Genomic DNA, 20,591 nt, shown 5'->3' on the forward strand with positions numbered 1-20,591 from the left:
CAGGTAACATTTTACACAATAGATTTTTTCTTAAATCACCGTTTTTACATTGAATACATAAGTTTTCTTCGAAATAATTAAGTATATGGATTTGAAAAGAGTTATTGAATGGAAAAGAGTTAAAAAAATATTATATTTTTTTTTTCTCTGTATTTATATTCTAAAAAAACAAAAAAATATCCAATGTATATTATTTAAAAAAAATCAAGCGTGAAGAAACGTGTGACCTCAGCATTGAATTCTGCGTTTGCGTTGTGTGCCCTTGACGCGTTATCTTTCCGTTAAATCCCAATTTTGGTGTGTATGTAGATATTGGTTCAGTAAGCTTCATTTCTCGAGTTCGCAGTGTAAAATATATGTAGATCTGTTTTTTAAGCCGACCTAAAGCTGTCTCACTCGTGCGCTGATAGGCCCGAACGGTTGATAAATCGTCGGCAGTTAACCTTTCGTGAAATTTGCTAGTTGGACGGAAACAAGCAGAATTTCCATAGTTTGTACGCAACGGGTACAAAGTAGGAACCCACTCTCGCTACATTAATCACCGCATTAGCGTCATCTGCTCCACGTAGCCGTTTCCCGAATGTGTATTACATTAGTGTCACCTTCGGGGTGATTATTCTTATTGCCGAGATCTATTTGCCAACCCTGTGCTTCTATAATTGGCACGAGATGTGAAGGCCCTTCCATGTACGATGGTTTCATAATAAGTCCCAACAGAGACGCGAAGAATAACACACACGAAAAGCTTCAATCGCCCAATGTAAAGCATAGCATAATGGGTATAAATTGTAGTGGTCGAGTGGTGAAATAAGGAAATAATGCGAGGCTGAGATAAGCATTGTCGATCAAATTAAGAAAAGTGTGTTGAGATCGAAAGGAATGTAAAGGTGGTGACTGACCGGAGCATTTCGTCGTAACGTAACATTCGCAGCGAGCATCCGACTACGCACCGTAGCTACGGATGGAGTACTCGGCTCGCTGTTACTGACTATGAATTCTCGTATCGTAACGTGTTACGTTACGACGAAATTACTCAGTCAGTCAGTCAGTCCCCACCTTAAAGCTCAACTAGAACTTAAGCCACCCAAATGCCAGGTCGTAAGCCCTGGGATGCTCAGACTTCCATCTTCTTTCATAAAAAAGAGGAATGATACATGTTTCATTTCAAGTTGAGACACCTTTAAAAATGATTATAATATTAAGAGAATATCTCCAAGGTGGTTTGGACACATGCAGCGAATGGATAACGAGAGAATGACTAACAGAGTATGTTTGGCAAATTTGAACGGGAGAACAGAACGAAGACGGCCAAAAAAAGGCTTGATCAGATCAATCGGAATCTAAAATCTGGTGGTCTCAGAAATCTACGTAACCAAAGGACATGTATAGATGTATAGATGTGAAGGAAACTAGGATATTGCGTATGTCAGGACAGACAGACAGAGTATGGCGTTTCATCCCTCTGTCTACCCCTGAGACAGAATCTAACAGAGTAGCACATGGGTGTTGAGCGCCGGTAATGTACCAGAGGATATGATGATTTTAACTCGACGAGGGTAAGAAGGTACAAGGGGTAAGGACCGGTCTAATGCTTGTTTTGTATGGATTCGTTTGCGAGATAAAATTTTGAAAGCGTCACTGAATACCGCCATTAGAATCCCAAATTATACGTACGTGTTAGTACTGAGCTAAACACGCCAACGTGTCCGGATATAGGTCACCTTACAATGGTGGAAGCGACATAAGCCGTAAGAAATGTAGACTGATTCATCTCTAATAAATGTCCCCCCTTTCATTCTTGTCTCTGCTGTGCGCTCCTACCACGAGCCGTGTTGCATCGGCTTATTGTTCTCCGTCCGCAATTTACATAATATCGTTAACAGTTATACATTATAATACTGAACACTACTCTCGATGATATTTTTTGTGTCGCGGCCTTCTATAATTTGACTGGGGGCGGCTCTGGTGATGCGATGCTCGGAATGTACTCTTCGAGTCGTCAAAACATTCTGTCACTAGAAATGAGAATACCTACTTCAATGGTTATGGAGTTATTCAGAAACATACCTAAAAAATTCAAAATATACGCTTTTCTGCTAAAAAATATCACAAATTTTTAGTCGCAGGTGATTTTGCAATCGCAGAAAAATAATGATATTTCCTCACATTTTTGGTGTCCAAATCCTTGTTCACAAATCTGGATTTTTCAACTTGAAAGTTATTTTTACATTTCGACATCTTAATATAAATAAAAAAGAATATGTAGTATTTACAGGGCTCATGACCTGTCATAGGCTTGTTTAAGTGAACATTTTACAGATATGTAACATTCACCATTCTACCCATGATTGACAACCACACTACTCAAATTTCTCCTACATCCATCCAAATAGAGGGTATCTGCTAAATAAATAGCTTTCCCAATCCAACCATAAATGGCTCTAGTGAATTTACACAGTGTCACGATAGTAATGATATATGCTATGTTCTTACATAACTCTTGTTTAAAAAAATTAAGTATTGTAGTTGTCAACATGGGTAGAATCACTTAACCAGCCTATGACAAGTCTTAAGCCCTGTAAATACCCAGACTTCCATATTGTTTTCTTCATCTTTAAAGTTGAGATGTCAAAAATGTAAAAATAACTCCTAATTTGATTTGTAGTTCTACGTGGTTTCCTCCCAGCAATGGGCAAATGAGCTGAGAAGTTCCCGATTGGCCGACACTAGATTAGTCCTCCTGTTCCCAACACAGATTCAAATAAAACGTATTTTCTTTTTAGATGGAAGAAACAAAAATGCACTTAATGATCTATAAACCCTGTACAGCAAGGTAAATAATGAATGCAATTCCCATCTTAAAAAAAAAACAGATTTGTGAACATTGAAAGCTGTCCCGCCGCATGCCCAGATCTGATACAGAAGCATCTAGGCTTCCTGACGGATCTGCTCTTTCAAAGCAATTTTTTTTCTTACTAAGTTGCGAAATTGATTGAAAATGTGAAACAACATAAAATTGTTTCCCGATTTTACTGCCAATTTACGTTTGTGAACAGTATTTGGACACACTCAATAAGTTGTGAATAATATTAATATCTAGGTCAACGCCTCATGTATGAGTATAGTGAAGACCCGGCTAAGGGATGGCCGACAAATTTTATCTGACGGATGTTTAATTCAAGGTTTCCCTAATGGGTTTTCTGGAAGATCGTTTCTCACACGTGGGCGGACACGTGTACGCAATCCCAAACTATGTAAATTGAGAAGCCCATTTTCAAAACTGAGCAAATCCGTTTTTTTGCGTCAATTGTAGATTATCATTTTTCTGAAGTGTCTCTCAACTATAGTAGGTTAGCTTTCAGTTCTACATACAGGACCCCGTATAGACTAACGTTATAGTTATAATTATAGCTGTAATTTTACTAATATTACCACTACTACTACTACCATCACGCCGTTTCCGCGCTGGGGTAGGCAGAGAGGATGAAACTCCACACTCTTCTGTCATCACATACACTCCTCGCTTCCTTTACATCCATACATCTAGTCATACATTAGTCATACATCCATACATCTAGTCATATAATTTATATAGCGCAATTTTTACGGCAAATGCTACGTCAAGGGCGCTTCACTATGATTTAATGAAGAAAAGGTGATAGTAGAAATGATTTAGCAAACAAATGCGTTTTTAGATTTTTTTCTGAAGATCCTTTCACTCTCACTGATTCTAATTACAGGTGGACGAGCATTCCACGCCATCGGTTCCGTAACAGCGAAAGCACGCTCGCCAAATTTGTAATAATAACTTTATTTTTTCTCCATGCTAGTCAATACACTTGACCTTTTAGGAAGGCGGAAAGATACAAAAAAAATATTTTTGTCAATACTTGGATATGTCTATTTTTGAGAGTTAGTCTCTTATACGTTCTGGATATAATCCTCCCCATCCTTCGCCCTTCAGTTTGCCGATATCCACTTGTCCCCACAGCTGGGTGGGGAGTTGGAACATTTCGCCAAATCATCTCCCAGACCCCTTTATTCGATGTCGAGACCTCTTTCGCAACCATTTGCATAATAAGCTCTATAAAAGATTATTTTTAGAATTTCTTATGTACACTCGGGATTTCTCCGGCATCGCTTTTTGTTTATTTTTAAGAATCGCTAATTTAGGCTTTGTGTAAGATGAAAAAAAGGAAATTATTTATCTAGTAATAAAACAGTTGCTAAAAATGGCAAACGTTTATTATTATTCTTCTCTATTATTTATTCAAATACAGCAATCTAAAATTATTTTAAAAATTGTTTAGATTTTATAGAATAAAGTGCAGTTCCACCAAGAAATGTTACAGTACAAAACTTAAATCTAATTTAGATTTATCTGATGAGTAGTCGGGTGTGTGAATGTATGTTTTCATTAACCCTTAATAACCAAACATTCGTCTGGCGGACTACGCAATTAAAAACATGAAACTTCAAAAGTATCAAAGTATCAAAAGTATTTATTAAAAAAAGGACCGGTTACGTGGCACTTAAGTTTGGTTTATTAGGAATGAATGTAAGAGACATTTAACAATGAATTACTATTCCGCACAGCTACTACATTTGTCAATATTGTGCGATCCACAATATCTACAATTTCCTTACCTTATTGGGTAGGGTATAAACATTTATTTTTACCGTTTCATATTTTACATCTTTTCCTTCATATTTATCAACTTTATCTTGTTGTATACCTACTCGCAGGGTATGCATATGTGGGATTTTTGCTTATGCTCTAAATATATGTATATATATATATATATATATATATATATATATATATATATATATATATATATATATATATATATATATATATATATATAATTAGTGCATGACCAATGAAGTGAATTGTAAACAAAAATATATAAATTAATAATAATTAAGAAAACTCAGGGTTATATAGAATATATATTATTAATAAGTAGGTACGAAAAATCTTTGAAGGTACTTTACTGAGTCGCTGACATCACTTCTAGGTGTGTTCTGTTCTGTACCCGTCTCGGTATGACACGGCCGAAGAAAAGTATACCTATTATCTATTTAACCCGTAAGCTGCGGATCGCATCTATTGTCGTTTTTTATAGAAGTACCGTTGACTGCGGATCGCATGCATAGTCGTTTTTCAACTTTACGTACTTATATCAACACCTATGGATAATTTTTTGGACTTAAATTTGGTTCGAGGCGTGGATAAATTAGTTCTCTTTGATTTATTGTCATAAAATATCAAAATTATTTTAATTTAGTGTCAACTTTATCGTGAATACTTCCGGTCGGCTCGTGCTCCGCAGATACGACAGCCGCGTCTTCTATACAGCCTATGATAGCCTCCATACTTTAGGCCGCGAGTCCGTAAATGTTAATGTTTTTGTGTAAATACACCATAAAAACATAATAAGTAAAGTGCATTGTGTACTGTGAACATCTATGATGGATATCCGAAAGTTTCACTACAAAAAAAGCAAAAATATGTTTTTTTTGTCAAAAATATTGTAATGTAAAATAATCCAGCACGGGACGGAAAGTTTGACACTCGAAATCGAGCAGCTTAGAGGTTAAATAAAAATGTAAATGTAAGTTTATTAAAAAATTTTATCTCCTAAAGGTATTCAGCGAGTACTTTAATATTTTGACACAAAGTTGCATTAAAATACGCGCGTGTTTTACACACAATATTAACACGTCGACTGCCAATGTCAGCCACCGGTGGCCGACACAAGGCATTTCAATTGCGTCCCGTCATTCACCGCAGGCTGACACTTTGTACCTTATATTGACTTTGTATGACAATATAAGGTACAAAGTGTCAGCCTCCGGTGGCCGACGAGACGCAATTAAAATGCCTTGTGTTGCCCACCGGTGGCTGACACTGGCAATTATTGTGTTAAAAATTGTCACTCTTGTCGGACAGCGTGCTTCTTAACAGCTGATGTCACTCGAGTTCGATTGCATCGTTGTTTATCGATTTTTAACGTTTCCATTGGTTCACAAGCATTGTGAAACTACCATAAAGATATAAGAAGCTCTCTATTTGATTTATTTTCCATTTAACCGGGCCGAGGCACAGCAACGCATGGACTGCTAGAGCTACAGCTACTTATAAATATAAATCAAAGCGCGATGATTCTACTGAATGGCTGTTTCGCGGTGGGAGTGCAATATCGAATTGTATAGCGCAAAAAGTGTATTTAAGTATAAAATTTGTTGTATGGAGGCGGACCCACTCTAGGCTACTAGAAATAAATATTTCATGTACCTATATTATATCTTTTGATCTATTTAATAGGTGACCCTTGCCTGATATCATATCTGTATCAAACATGTTTAAACGCAGATTTAAACTGTATCAAACAGATTTTAACACGTTCACGCTTCAAATATTAATAATATCCTATCGTTGGTCTATCACCTGCAGTCTTTTGATAATTTTTGAGCATTTCAAATCGTATTCGGTTACGATTTGAAGGTGTTCCTACTACATACTCGGTTTGCCTTTAGAAATTCTTCAAAGAATATGACAACGTCATTCCTTCGTCAAAGCCACCTGTGTAAAGTCACTGTTATACAAGAGATATTACAGAATCCATTCCGGAAGTCTGTCTTCCACGATGCTCGGTAGAATTCATTAATGGACAGATCTCAAGCGATCTCACTAAATATGTTTTGTGCATTCTATTCCATTATTTACCTTTGAATAGGAATGATTAGGCCCAATTTTACATAGTTTTATGAATAGCTCGTTAATGCAACTAGGCTTTACTCGTTACTGATGATTTTCGTAAAATTTACTGTCAAAAAGCCTATAAGTATTTGTTTTCTTTAGTTTAGAGAGTTGAAGAATTATCGAACTCGCGTACTTTGTTTGTTTACTGTCAATTTCTAATGTTAATTATTTTTTGGCAAAATGATGGATGATACATGTTCGAATGGTGATATAACGAAAGAATGCAAAGCTGTAAGCATTATCGATAAAATTAAGAAAGGTGTGTTGAGATGGTTTGGGCATGTGAATCTAATGAGTGAAGAAAGAATAGTAAAATAAATTGATGAGGCAAATGTCGTTAGTAATAGAAGTACTATTTATTTAATATAACCCTGGACTGGTCCCCGAAGCGCAGGAGTGATCACCTTGCCTTCATGTAAGTAACGATCCAGTTAACTCTGCGCCAGTACGATGCAGTGCCCTATGTACCATTGGGTGCGGATAAGGGTTAGAAACATTTTTCAATCCTGGTTACTTATTATCACATCCATCGTAATTTCCATTTGTTTTGATGGTAAAGTTTCATTGTATGTATAATAAAAATTATGCCATCCATCTCTAGGGATTGGTCCGATGTATGTTGAGGAATGTACTCGGTTAGCATGTACATGTATATTTATACTCTTACGGAAAGGTATTTCCCGAAGGAATTCACTCACGGCTGTTATGGAACTGTCGCGGAATATAAATATACAGCGCTCGGCGAACAACACAGTGTAGGCCGTGCAGGAGGTATAGAGCGATGTGGATCGTAAGCTCGGATTCATTCAAATTCTTCGTAATTCATCCTTTTGTATGATTCTCACGTAGCCTTATGAAGAGAAAGATGGCGCGCTGCTGTCAAATTCGCTTCTCGTCAGATCCTGATTTTGAAATATACAAATTTAGTTATTATCGTGCTTTTCCTATTATGTAATTACGCGCCTAATGGAAACGCAGCCTGTTTCGTTACGTTTGACGTAATTTAAGTAGAATTTTCTGAACTTCTATGTCTTCTATCTTATATATCGCTCTGACAATTGGTTTTTGTTATTCTTCTTTATCTTCAATCCCTGTATGCGCCTAAATTGCACTTAAATAATTTAGTTAGCTCTCGAGTTAACACGATCAAGTGATCGTGTTAACTCGAGAGCTAATTACACGTAGGCAAGATAATGTGTCGTAAGCTCCAGAATCTTCGCTATAGAAGTGAAATATATTTGATGAAATACACTTTTGGAATAAAGTAATACCCCGTTTAACGCCACCCCTATTTACGTGTTTTAATAGCGCGGTTCAGTTATTCACCGAGGAACCGAAATTGCTATCTTTTCCGCGAGGATTTCCTAATACATATTTATTCGGTGTATATGTATTCATATTTACATGTAAGTACATATGTATTCATATTTACACGTGTACAGCGTGTCGACTACCCAATCAGTTTCGGCTGTGTGAATTCCTAATAACTTTACATATGTACTACAATACTATTTTGTCGTTTGAAACGCACTTGTTTTTATATATAAAATCGCGATAGTTGAACATTGCGTACAAAAATGGCAGACATTCGTTCAAGGAAACGTGTTAAAGAATCGCAAAAAAGACAATTATTTCTGTATGGACTAAAATGGAACTATTTACAAAATAGACCCCGCTTAGCGCTGATTCGTTTAGCGCGCCATTTTGACGGCACGGATTACCCGCACCAAGCGGGGTATTACTGTACACGAATATGTACTGACTGCTCACGAGCATACTATAATGGACCATCTCAGACGCCTTGGATGCTGAATGGTTACGTGTCCGTCTTCTCGAACTCGCGGAACTTCGCAAATGTCCTTGGCAATGGCAGCATGTATTATTATTATTTGGCAGCAGCAACTCTCCGTTCCTCTCCGCTCTGCACTCTTCACTCTTCACTCGTTAGCGCGCTAATTAATGCGTCTATGTATAGAACGACTCTCATTTATATTTACCGCACGTTTTAATAGCTTTGTTTAATAACACTGGGTCTATAGTAAGGTAGGTCAATGATTGACGACTGTCGCTAATAAACTCATTAGTTAAGAAATCCGCTGCATTATCGTGGAATATTGTATACATATATTTATTATTCTACCACAGGTGTTATAATATATCGACGTGCACTACGTAAAGTGCTCTAACTACATTTTTGTCAATTTTGTGATATTTGGTGTACGTTGTCTACAGAGCGTTATCTACGAATATAAATAAACAAATAATATATATAAAATAAATAACGCCTAGTTTTCAGGCGTAAAAGACGATATCCACATTGAATTTTCGAAATGAACTGAACTCCTAAATCGCTAACTGCTTAATTTTCACAAAGCATAAAGTTTTAAAATGATTTAATACATTATTTTATGAAATTTGACATCCATTTTGACATCTCAACATCAATGAAGAAAAATATGGAAGCCTGGGTATTTACAGGGCTTATGACCTCTCATAGGCTGGTTAAGTGATCAATTCACACACGTATAACATTCACCATTCTATCTATGATTGACACCACACTACTCAAATGAAATATAAACGTGATTTCTGAACACGGGTTAATAAATCTGTGTATGTATCACTATTTGATGCTTTAAAAAGAAATTTGTTTCGTCTGCTCAAAGAGAAATAGACGCAGGTCGTTCGTGAATTACCGGATCTTAATGATTCGTACAGATACAGTGATTTAATGACCGGGTCTCAATTTTTTTAGTGAATCTAGTTAGCAAGCGTCGTTGATTTGTTGAGTCGTTGCTTTTTGACTGAGATTGGCTCAATTTGTAGTCGACCTTTTTTTTTGTGGACCACCACGAATGTACGATCACTGATCTTTATTTTTTCTTTTTACTTCTACGAGGCATATTACACAAGATACGTATATGGGAATTGAAATAATAAATACAATGTTACATGTAGGTACACTCAGAGTTATACTCGAGGAACTCACACACTCGTGGTAGTTCACACAAGCTTGTACGAGTACGAGGTTACATTTTTTGTTTTACGACCTTATCGAAAATAACATTTTCGTTTCGTAAAATCGGAAATAACTTGTCGAAAATGTATATTATCGAGTTATGGTTGTTGTATTTAATGTCTTTGGGAGAGGCGTGTGGGTGGCTCGGTCGTGAAGAGGCCAAAAGAATTCATGAATAATATTTGGCCACTTTCCACTGTGTGAATCTCGTTTGCATGCAGAATGTGGGAGGACTCGGAATAAAGGAGACGGTCACTCCACATTTCACACCTATTGGGCAAAGCCGACCCCCTTTCGGAGAGGGCTAAAAATAAAACTCGATTGTTCACTGGAGCGAGTCGCTGACTAGCAACTCTACTAGCTCCGCTGGCCGCAAAAGACGGGTCTACTCATGACTCTGAATGAAAATAACCGAGTTTTTGGATAAATCCGTTTATTATAGTAATCGCTTGTAACGTTAATAAATGTTGTTCGAATTAATAAATTTTACACATCCAGTTAGAAGCTGGATGTGTAAAATTATATTTATTGTTCTTCTTCTGACTCTTTATCGCATTCAATGGTGCAAAGGGCACTGCTGATCTTGATCATTTTTAAAATGAAGGCAAGGTTTATATAACTCCCGCTCTTTAGGATAAATAAATTTTATAGTAAAAAATCGTGTTATATTGAAAGAATTTTAAAATTTTATTGTATTAGTTTTGTGGCTAGTTATTTTTGCTTTTTTAGTAATTTGAGTATAAAATCACTCACCGAGATTTTAGACATCCTGTTTCGAGACGTTTCCGTCTCTTCGTCAGGACAATCACTACACCAGCATGAATATCACCAGTGGCGTGCACATAGTTTTTAATCTGAGTAGGGTTGGGTAAGGATAAGGCATAGTAGGCACTGGTCGTATTTCTATATGGAACGCGAGTAATCCAGAGTAGGCACTGCTTTTCTGGCTATATAGCATGCACGCCTCTGCACGTCACTACCATAGCACTATTCACACACTTACAACTTAGGCTCTCGATAAAGGCGGCAGCCATCTTCCCCTTAATTTTTGGTACATAAATCATAAATCACGCGCAATATTAACGGATATGTTTGGCGAATAAGTTATGAGCATAGTTTCGTTACGTCACGGTGTTTCGATGGGACTATTGGTGATATCGATGACGTCACTTCGCATTGACGAGTGAAACTAATTGACTTCTACTTGACCTTCTGTCGGGTATCATTAAAAACGTTTTTGATTTTTTTGTTTAACTATTGTCTAAAATCTTGGCTCTTCATAATTGCGACTATTTTACACTTCAAGAGACACTAGATATTTTTAATGATATTTTTTTACTGAATATTCTTTAAAAAATACAAATATAACTATTTTTTTAAGTAGTTATTTATCAATATACAAAAAAATAAAAATATTAAGTGTGTAATTGAATCTTTGATCTTGATCGCGTGACCACCACCCGACTCGGTGTTTAAGGTTTCGTTTTTCTTTCTTTCTTCCATGAATTTTTTAAACGTACGTATGTTGTCTTATTTTATCTCTGAATTTCTCTTGAGAAACATCTGACGTAATTTTTCTTGTCTTTTATCTCCGCGTTACATCCAAGGTACGTGATATTACGTTATTTTTCTTGTCCTATATGGTTTTGCACATGAAAAAGTGGTTAGTTTAATTTAACATGATTTTATTTCAATTTCATCCTTCTGGCCAAGCAAGTGGTGTATAGGGCACCGAATCGGAATAACTTTTATTCGACTTTTGATTGTATGAAGGCAGGATGATTTGTCCTACGCTCTAGATTTTTTTTAAATCTGGGAGTGGAATATACTTCATGACGTATGTGATGGATTTTTGGGTGGATGACACTACTATTATAAAGTAAAGGAAATGAAAGAGAAATAATAGGTTATATTATGTATGGGAAGGAAAAAAGAATAGCAGTGATATTAAATTTCTATAGAATCAATTACCCAAAATTTCGGATGGAGCATTCGGAACGAGCGGCGAGCAGCTCAGCTCGCTGTACTGACTATACGAATGCTCGTATCGTAACATGTTACGTTACGACAAAATGGCTCCGGTCAGTCCCTACCATTACGAGCTAAAAAAATGGACCTTTTAAACTTTCGTATTGTTCAATGTTTAAATTTTTTACACATTCGTTTATAAATAGACCAATGTACTTGGAAATCGCGTCCGATGCTGTACCGATTGAGCTTAGCAGAATATCCTCTCGAATGTCAAGTAAACCAACCATCTTTTATGTGACTGGATCCGTGAATATCCTTCAATTCAATTCAATTTATTCAAAAATTAATATATACATTACAAACAAACATTTAAGGCGTATACATTAAAAAACAAATTAAAAATTACGCAAGAAGTCTCTTGTTAAATGTGTAGAAGAATCTCGCTTCGGAAAACTCCTTCGGACACATGGAACAGGTCAATATCTAATGTGATATTGTTCAACATAGCGGTAGCTCTTCATACAGGCATAACCATCGGCAGGTTGGTCCTGTGTATAGGAATGTGAAACAATCTATGCCGACGCTGTCTTAGGTAACTATCGGGAACATACAGACCAATGCTCTGGATAATTTCAGGATTATCGATCATACCGCGCAACAATCGATAAAAATGCGTAATTAAATACACATTCCTTCTAGTCTCTAAACTATTGTAGCCAAGCATACCCTGGAGAAACTGGGTCGGGTAGAGCCAAGGATAATAGCCGTACTCTCTCATGTAGAGATACCTCAAAAACTTCTTTTGGACTTTCTCTACCATAAGAGAGTACTTAAGCTCGTGTGGCCCCCAAATCATGGAGCCACTCTCGAGTCTACTTCGCACCAAGGAGTTATAAAGAGTTCTCATCACGCGGGTATTTTGGAAAACCCTGGCAGTACGCAGAACAAATCCTAGCATTTTCAATGCATTACCACTGACTGCCTCTATATGATCGCTTCATCGCGCCCACAGATGGCGGTCGAACTATTTACTCATCTCATAAATATTATTCTCTTTCTAGAATGTTTCCTCTAAACGCTGGGCCATATTGATGCTCAGATAGACTGAATGCCGTGTTCGGCGGGAGAGATTCATCTTTGGGTAAGTTCTGACGAATTTCTATTCCAACATCCAACATCACAAGAAAATAAATTAATGTCTCAATGTCCACCGAACGAGTTTGAGCACTTCGTTTTTAGTCAGATCTTCTCTAAAATGCATTGAAATTATATGCACATAAATAAACAATTTATTAAATAAATCAATAGTGTTTCTGCTTAGTCAAAAGTTTCTATCATCTCACCATACATCTCTAGTGAATTTTTAGTGAATTTAAGCACTTTGTTTCGAATTTGAACAGAAAATATAGAAGTTCCAAGAATTAAAGTGAGGTTGTCAATCATAGGTAGAATTATAATGTAGGTAGACTTGGTGAATGTTACACGTGTGTAAAGTGATACTTTAAACCAGCCTATGACGGTCGTAACCCCCGTAAATCCCCAGACTTCCATATTCTTCTTCGTCTATGTGGAGATGTCAAAAAAATATATAAAAAAATAGGGATTTAATAATACATTGTACTTAAATTAGATCGATGAACATTAATTTATTTTTAGGATTTACTTACGGTAAATGAAATATTTAAAAAAAAAATCCATGGCGTTACCCCTATGTTTTAAACACCTTTATGTAGAGTTGAATTAGCCATTAGTGAATGTTTACGATATTTTTTTTATTTCCATTTAGTATTGAAAGAAAGGTTCTAATAAAGGGTTTCACGCGTAAATATTTAAATTAACTGCCGCCCACCGGATTTAGTGAGGGTACAACTGTGTAGGCTGCTGTGGGTATAGAAGGACGCCCTTCCGGCGCTTATTCCGGTCCGGATACTACCTACTTGCCACGGTAATATTTGGTTATTTCATGAGCCGACGAGCTGTGTTCATGAGTTGGTCCTCGGGCACTACCGGGTGAACCATTAAGGGCGGCTGCTCTTGTTAATATTGTAACTCAATTGCTTATTTTACGACACTGTAATTTGCATACAGTACTGCAAAATATTATTGATGCATCTTGTGAAGTATCTTTATATTTTTCACAATTTTATGAGCAGAGGAAGACCGAAAAACGCTTGGCATCATCGGGTATGTTTTAACATACCCGATTAATTTACACTTGTAAGTGGTCAGGTCAGCAGTCGATATAATCGGCGGGTATGTATGAGGAGATGCATGAATGTGGAAAAGGCGAATAAAGTTTGCTAAGACAGCGTTGTGTAGCTTTCTTTTCTCTCTGCCTACCCTTACGAGGAAGCGGCGTAATGGTTAGTTCGTTAGTTAGTTTTTTTCGCAATTATTTTAGTAGCTCATGTACTTCAACGTTAATATTTGACCTTGTATCGAAAAGTCCATATAAAAAAGGGTTCAGGGCTGATTCTCACCCCTGTGCCCCACCTTCATCCAGTTAGAACTATCATTTTTCTGGTAATTTGCTGTCGCTCTGCATCCCATGTTCTAAAAATCAATGTAAACGCAGCCTAGTTTCGTTAAGCTTAATGAAATTTTCAATTACAATTAATAGAAATTTGAGATATAGAATAACTCTTTTTTTTCTTGCACTTTATGCTTTCGTTCGTTCAAAAAACGTGTGTGTAACAGTTAGTAGTTTAGTAGTGCAAATAATTGTTGAGGTCTGTTTTTACATTTGGAATGATGAATTTAGGATGAGGAACGTTACCGTACACCACTTATGGTAGTCATGTAGAGCGACCGACCGACGAAAGAATGGTTAAATGAGTTTTGGTAAGTACAGTATACTGTGAATGGGAGAGCAGGACGAGACTGCTTAAAAAAACCTTTGGCTCTACTAAATCAATCGAAACCTGAAAATCTGAACAAGAGTCTAGAAAAGTATGACAAGATATGTAGAAATTGAGGAACCCTGAACTGTGCATCAGGTAGACGTGTATAGTTTGAACTGTGTGTCAAGTAGACGCGTATTACTTGAACTGTGTGTCAGATAGAGGTGTATAACTTGAACTTTATTTCAGATAGACGTGTATATCTTTCGTGTATATCTCCCCCCCCTTTGAGAAACACAGTGATGGTAGGAGTTCTACTCCTATTAGAATTGTATATCATCTCTGATCATATCCCAGTTATAATGTTATAAATTATGTACATATTTAGGCCGAGAGTTGTTGAACGCACCCGTCTGGTACTTGACCCACCTTCCTGTCCCCTCTGTCCACTCTCCCCCCACCCCTGTTCACCCCCGTCCACCCCCTTCCACCCCTACAAGTGTCGTGCTACCTCCTGATTCTCCTCGAGATCGCTGATCCTGATAATATTTTCATTGTTTGAGCTAATTTTTGAGAGGCTTAACGATTCTTAAAAAATATTTCCCTAAATCGACCATATAGCGAAGAAGCCTACACTGACGCTGGAGCACCAAATTTTATCTTTCAAATTTTACAATTTTTATTTTACACCTGTTTTATACTTTTACGAAAAAATCGTTTGGTAGTCTTAGCAGATTTTGAAAATAAAATTTAGTAGCTAAATTCTTATTATTTGATCCCTATCCGCACGCAGATGGTGCATAGGGCATTACATCGCGGTGTTAAATTGATCATCAATTATACGAAAGCAGAATTGTGCTTCAGATTCTTGGATTTGGGAGTGGAATGTATATTTGATGGAATGCAGATGATGAATGTGAATAAGTTTATGGTGAAGATGTTACCGTTATGTAGAGAAAAATAATTAATAGATAACATTAGGAAGGATAAGGAGAATAGCATTAATAGCCAGGGTACTCAGGTTTGCATACCTCCACTTGTACTGTACTGTACTTATACTGCTAATTCGTACCTCTAGAAATGAAGTTCCTTTAGCTTCAAAGATTACCGCTTAAAATTTAGTATTAAGTAATTAAAATATATTTAAATAATATTAACTTACGTATATCACTAAGATATAAATCCTTTTCTACTCGCACTTACATAACTGCGAGTAGTTTTGAATTACGGAGTAAGATCAGTAACGCGTAACATACGGAGCATGAAAACACTAAAACCCCTGTAGGTACATTCCTGCGACATCACATGAAATTTATGGAACAATAATATCAGAAAATAGATATCCCTCAAGTTTAACCAATTACTCTTTTAATACGATTTGAATTTCTAATTCCAAACCTCTTTTCTTTGCACAGTATATAAACCACTCAGGGTAATTACATTCTAAGAAATCCATTACGATTTTCTCTTCTTATTATGGTCCAGTACTGGAGCGTCCTATGTTGGCCAACTTGAAGACACGCACTACTTTTATTAAAGAGATGGTATTGAATTCCGAAGTCAAATAGTTACCGCATTCAATAAAATTAATTGCTTTTACGAAACTTTTCTTAACAATCTCAATCAATGGCGATGACTGATTTGTGCGGCTCAGCGGGGCAGCGGTTATCAAACCGTGTTGCGGTCCACGAGGTATCATCAGGCTCGGTTCCATTTTTTCGGGATGAAAATAGTGTTTTCTGAATCGTTGTACGTATCACTTCGCTTACGAATTAAATATATCACCACCGTTTCAATTCAGTGCCCAATGCATCTTTGCGATTATGGCGCATTGGAATTTTTTTTTGTGATATTTTTCTTTAAAACTTTATAAAATATCTAGAACTTTGTTTTTAACCACTTTTATTTTTGGAACCTTTCTTTAACCGGTTTCGACAAGAAACTTGTATTCTTCAGGGATGGACATGTAGATGTCTTTGTCCATCCCGGAAGATGACAAGGCTCTTGTCGAAACCGGTTAAAGATAAGTACCAAAAATGAAAGTGGTTAAAAACGAAGTTCTAGTTTTATTTTATAAAGTTTTATAAAATGTGCCACAAAGCATCCGATTTTAAAAAAAAAAAAAAATATTTTTCTTTATTCTCTTACGATTGATAATGCTGGTTTGTGAGTTCATCAACGAAGATTTTCTTTTTTTGTTCAAATTGAATCAGTGTCTCGTCGAATGTGGACGATGCAACAATACCTCCCCCGATTTAGTGCCGGAGGAGTCTAAGCGGCACATGAGGCCCTAGAAGACAGATAGGAGGGCTTAAGAGTGGGCAATGTATTTGTATTTCTCAGTCATGTTATTTATTGTTTCGGCATTCACTTTGTGGTAAGACACATGTATAAATAAAACACATGTTTTCACTTTAAAGTGGTAAAAAACAATTTTTTTCATTTATAATTTAATTTGCTTTTCTCCATTCGCACAATAACACCATGGCAACGTCCTTGACCTTGACTTGAGAAATTTTGGCAAGGAGGCGCCAGACCGAAAAAGGTTGAGAACCCACGAGCTAAACGAAATGTTAACGATAGCTCGAAATAATCGTACGCGAGAATGTTGTTTTATCAACAAACAAATTTAGCCGAATTGGGCCAATATTGCGAGTGCTATTAACAATCGAATAACACTTGTCACAACATCGGACGCTGGCGCTGGCGTCTGCAGAATGTGGCGGTCAGGTGACCCGGGGTCTCGTCTCTCCGCCGGCTGCCAAGTGTCGGGTGCCGAGTGCGGAGTGAGGAGGGAAGAGGGAAGCGGGCGGCAAGGTCGCCACATGCGTTGCCACATCACCAGCATGCCTGACGAAGGGCCATGCGAGCGTTGCAACATGGCTCTGCGGATAATCACTATCACTATCGTCAGTTCCTGTAAACAAGGAGTTTTATACCGCGCCATCGTAATATGTCTAAGCACATTTGCCATAAAAATAAGCTGTTTCTCTTATACATTTTAAAATCTATACATAGATGAAGGAGAATATGGAAGTCCGGTTATTTACAGGCCTTATGACTAGTCATAGGTTGGTTAACCTTTTAACTGACAAGTCTGGCAACTATTATTGTTCAATTTGTCTTAATTTTTTGGTAGTAAATCATTAAATGAGTTCTGGTGACTTAATATCGTATTTAATTTCAATTTTCTGGGATAATGGTTTCCCAGAGGTACATACGTGTATCCCAAACAGGTATTTGGACACACTCAAAATGTTGCGTTTCTCGTATGACTGCGTTGGTAAGAGTTCTATATAAGGACTTGTGAATGGGTTGCTGAATTGAATACGTTTCGATAAAATGAGTTTCGACTCGAATGTAATGGAACAATGGGCACCGCGTGGAGCTTGGGGCCGGGTTAATTTTTACTCGCAGAATATGAAGTGATCGCTTAAACCAAGCAATGATAGGTTGCAAGTCTTGTAAGCACCTAGACTTCGCACCTAGCACCGAATTCGCATCTTAATGGTAAAACAACTTCTTCTTATCTCATATTAATGTTAAAAACAACTTCTTCTCATCTCATCTCAGTGTTGAAACAACTTCTTCTCATCTCATCTCAGTGTTAAAACAACTTCTTCTCATCTCATCTCTGTGTTAAAACAACTTCTTATCTCATCTGAATGTTAAAACAACTTCTTCTTATCTCATCTCAGTGTTAAAACAACTTCTTCTCATCTTATCTCAATGATAAAACAACTTCTCATCTCATCTCAGTGTTAAAATAACTTCTTCTCATCTCATCTCAGTGTTAAAACAACTTCTTTTTAATCTATGTTGAGATATGGATAAAGATCTCGGTTGTACCGGTGCTCATTGCCCAGTGTCCGGGCTGGTTTGTAGTTTTGCTAACAAATGAAATGTGCATTCCGTCTTTATTATCTTGACACAGATTCACCAATGCCGCCAGCCGCCAGCCGCCAGTCCCCCACACATTCCATACATTCACGATTATTGTATTATATTGTATGTACTCTCAAATAAATGTAACTGATAAGTAGGTTATTATGGACCGTGTGTTATCTCGTTTTGCCAATCATTTTTATTCCAACCGAGATCTGTCCATCTCGCTCTTGTATAAGTGGAATTCTTATAGTTAATACTTTAAAATGTCTTATACTACTTCGTATATAGGAATCTACTTAAGTTGAAACGATCAAGGAATTTAAAAAAAATAGATTTATCATTAAAACTCCAATTGAATAATATTTTTGGAAAACGTACAAATCACAATTTTATCCAAGATTGAACTGTTATTTTTAATTGAGGGATACATACAGTTTTCAAAATCAGAAAAATAATTATGAAAATTTTTCACATAATAATAATGATAATTTCAAAATAGGCATATTTCTGTCCACAATGCAGTGACTAGAGAGTAATTGAGAAAAAAAGCATTTTTCGATGCATCCACATCGCTAAATTTAGCTTTATACAATATTGTATAAAGTTAAATTCGAAAACAGAGACAAAGTAGATAAAACAAGTAAGAATATTAATTTTAAAAAAAAAATACTCGTAATAAATATTACGCAGTGAAATAGTAAATAGTAAAAACCGTAAAACAGGTGGAAAATGAGAAAAATAAGGAAATTAAAGAATAGAGGCCTTTTTTATTTTGCTAACTTTCGTTTTATTAAAGAACTCGTTCAGCGTTTCATCCGTTTCTCTAAAATCTGTGAATATCATTAAATTTGAAGAATATAGAGTTGTTACATCAGTCCGGATAGTTGCGGTCGGGTGAGTCACGCGACCGGGAGCGGGCAAACAATGGGCGGTCCGCACGTGGAACTAGGCTGCGTGGGAAGGGAAACCTAAGTACAGGAAGAAGACGAATGACCAAGAACGATCATTTGGATTAACTCGATGATCGTGGATAGTAAAGTGCCTTCCTACGCGCCTACACGCCGCGCCGCCGAATGCACCTAATAACTAGTTGCACTAAATAACTCGGCTGGTCCCCAGTATTCACTTTCTCCGTACAAATCTCCCAGTAGCTTGTAACTACATCCACAATAGGCCGTTCAAATAAACTTTTTCTATGACTTAAAAACGATGTACCTAATTTCCTTGTTACTTGAATGTTAACAGTCGAAATAATCGGCGGGTTTGTATGAGGATGAACATGAGAGAGGCGAAGAATGTTTGCAAAAGACAGAGTGGTGTAAGGTTCTGTTCTCTCTGCCTACTATTCATTAATGTGATGGTTAGTTTACCTAATTTATCGGTACCGATTTTTGTTACTTAATTTTTGACCTATAATAAGGAATCAATTTTGAGACCTCATAAATATATAAATGTATAATCGGAGCTCTTGATCGGTGCGTGAACACGTTGCGCGTAAATTCGATCACGCTAAACTGTCGTAATCGCTTTCATTTTTCAAAACCGGACTGCCGGATGGTCAAATTCCGGGTAGTGGACAATCGCCCTTAGAGTTTACATTAATAAACTGATACGTGGTCTTATACAAGTGTTTTGTTTTTATATTAAATGAAATGTATATTACGGTAGGTGACTCAACAGAGGCGAGGCATACACAATACTAATGACTTGGCATTAGCTGGCTTACAAATCTTAAGAGAATAAATTCTTTATATGACAAAATATAATCACTTGGAGCTTAAGTTATTTTATTTTTCAATCAATATTTATGCTACAGGCAAAATTTTCATAATTGATTAAATATATTTAAAAAAAATCTATATCAATCATAGTTTTGCGTGCAAGTCAATCCAAATTAATCAGATTAATCAGTTAATTTTGTGATCGGTACTTTTTAATGTAGGCATACGTACTGGATTTTTGGAGTTTTTGCCCGGGCGCTAATTGACTGGGATCTAAGCAAAAAAAGACGATTATTTGCGGTGAAACCTACTGGCCTGCTTCGGTGTTATTATTTAGCCATTTGTCGATCGCACGAATATCGTGATTTGGCTTTTGGCCGTTT

General features: G+C 36.7%; 1 protein-coding gene across 3 annotated transcripts in view; it reads left to right on the forward strand.

Annotated features, from left to right (window-relative positions):
* The window catches only part of Arf6 (ADP-ribosylation factor 6), a 59,916-nt gene that overhangs the window by 3,757 nt on the left and 35,568 nt on the right, over positions 1 to 20,591 (forward strand). For all 3 annotated transcript variants that reach the window (XM_088259390.1, XM_088259389.1, XM_088259391.1), the window contains exon 2: positions 12,821 to 12,900. The gene's annotated coding sequence lies outside the window, so the exon portion shown is untranslated. The remainder of the gene's footprint in view (positions 1 to 12,820; positions 12,901 to 20,591) is intronic.

This window comes from Brachycentrus maculatus, unplaced genomic scaffold (genome assembly GCF_059751285.1).
Source record: "Brachycentrus maculatus isolate JH-2025_06_01 unplaced genomic scaffold, ASM5975128v1 h1tg000117l, whole genome shotgun sequence".
Lineage (NCBI taxonomy): Eukaryota > Metazoa > Arthropoda > Insecta > Trichoptera > Brachycentridae > Brachycentrus > Brachycentrus maculatus.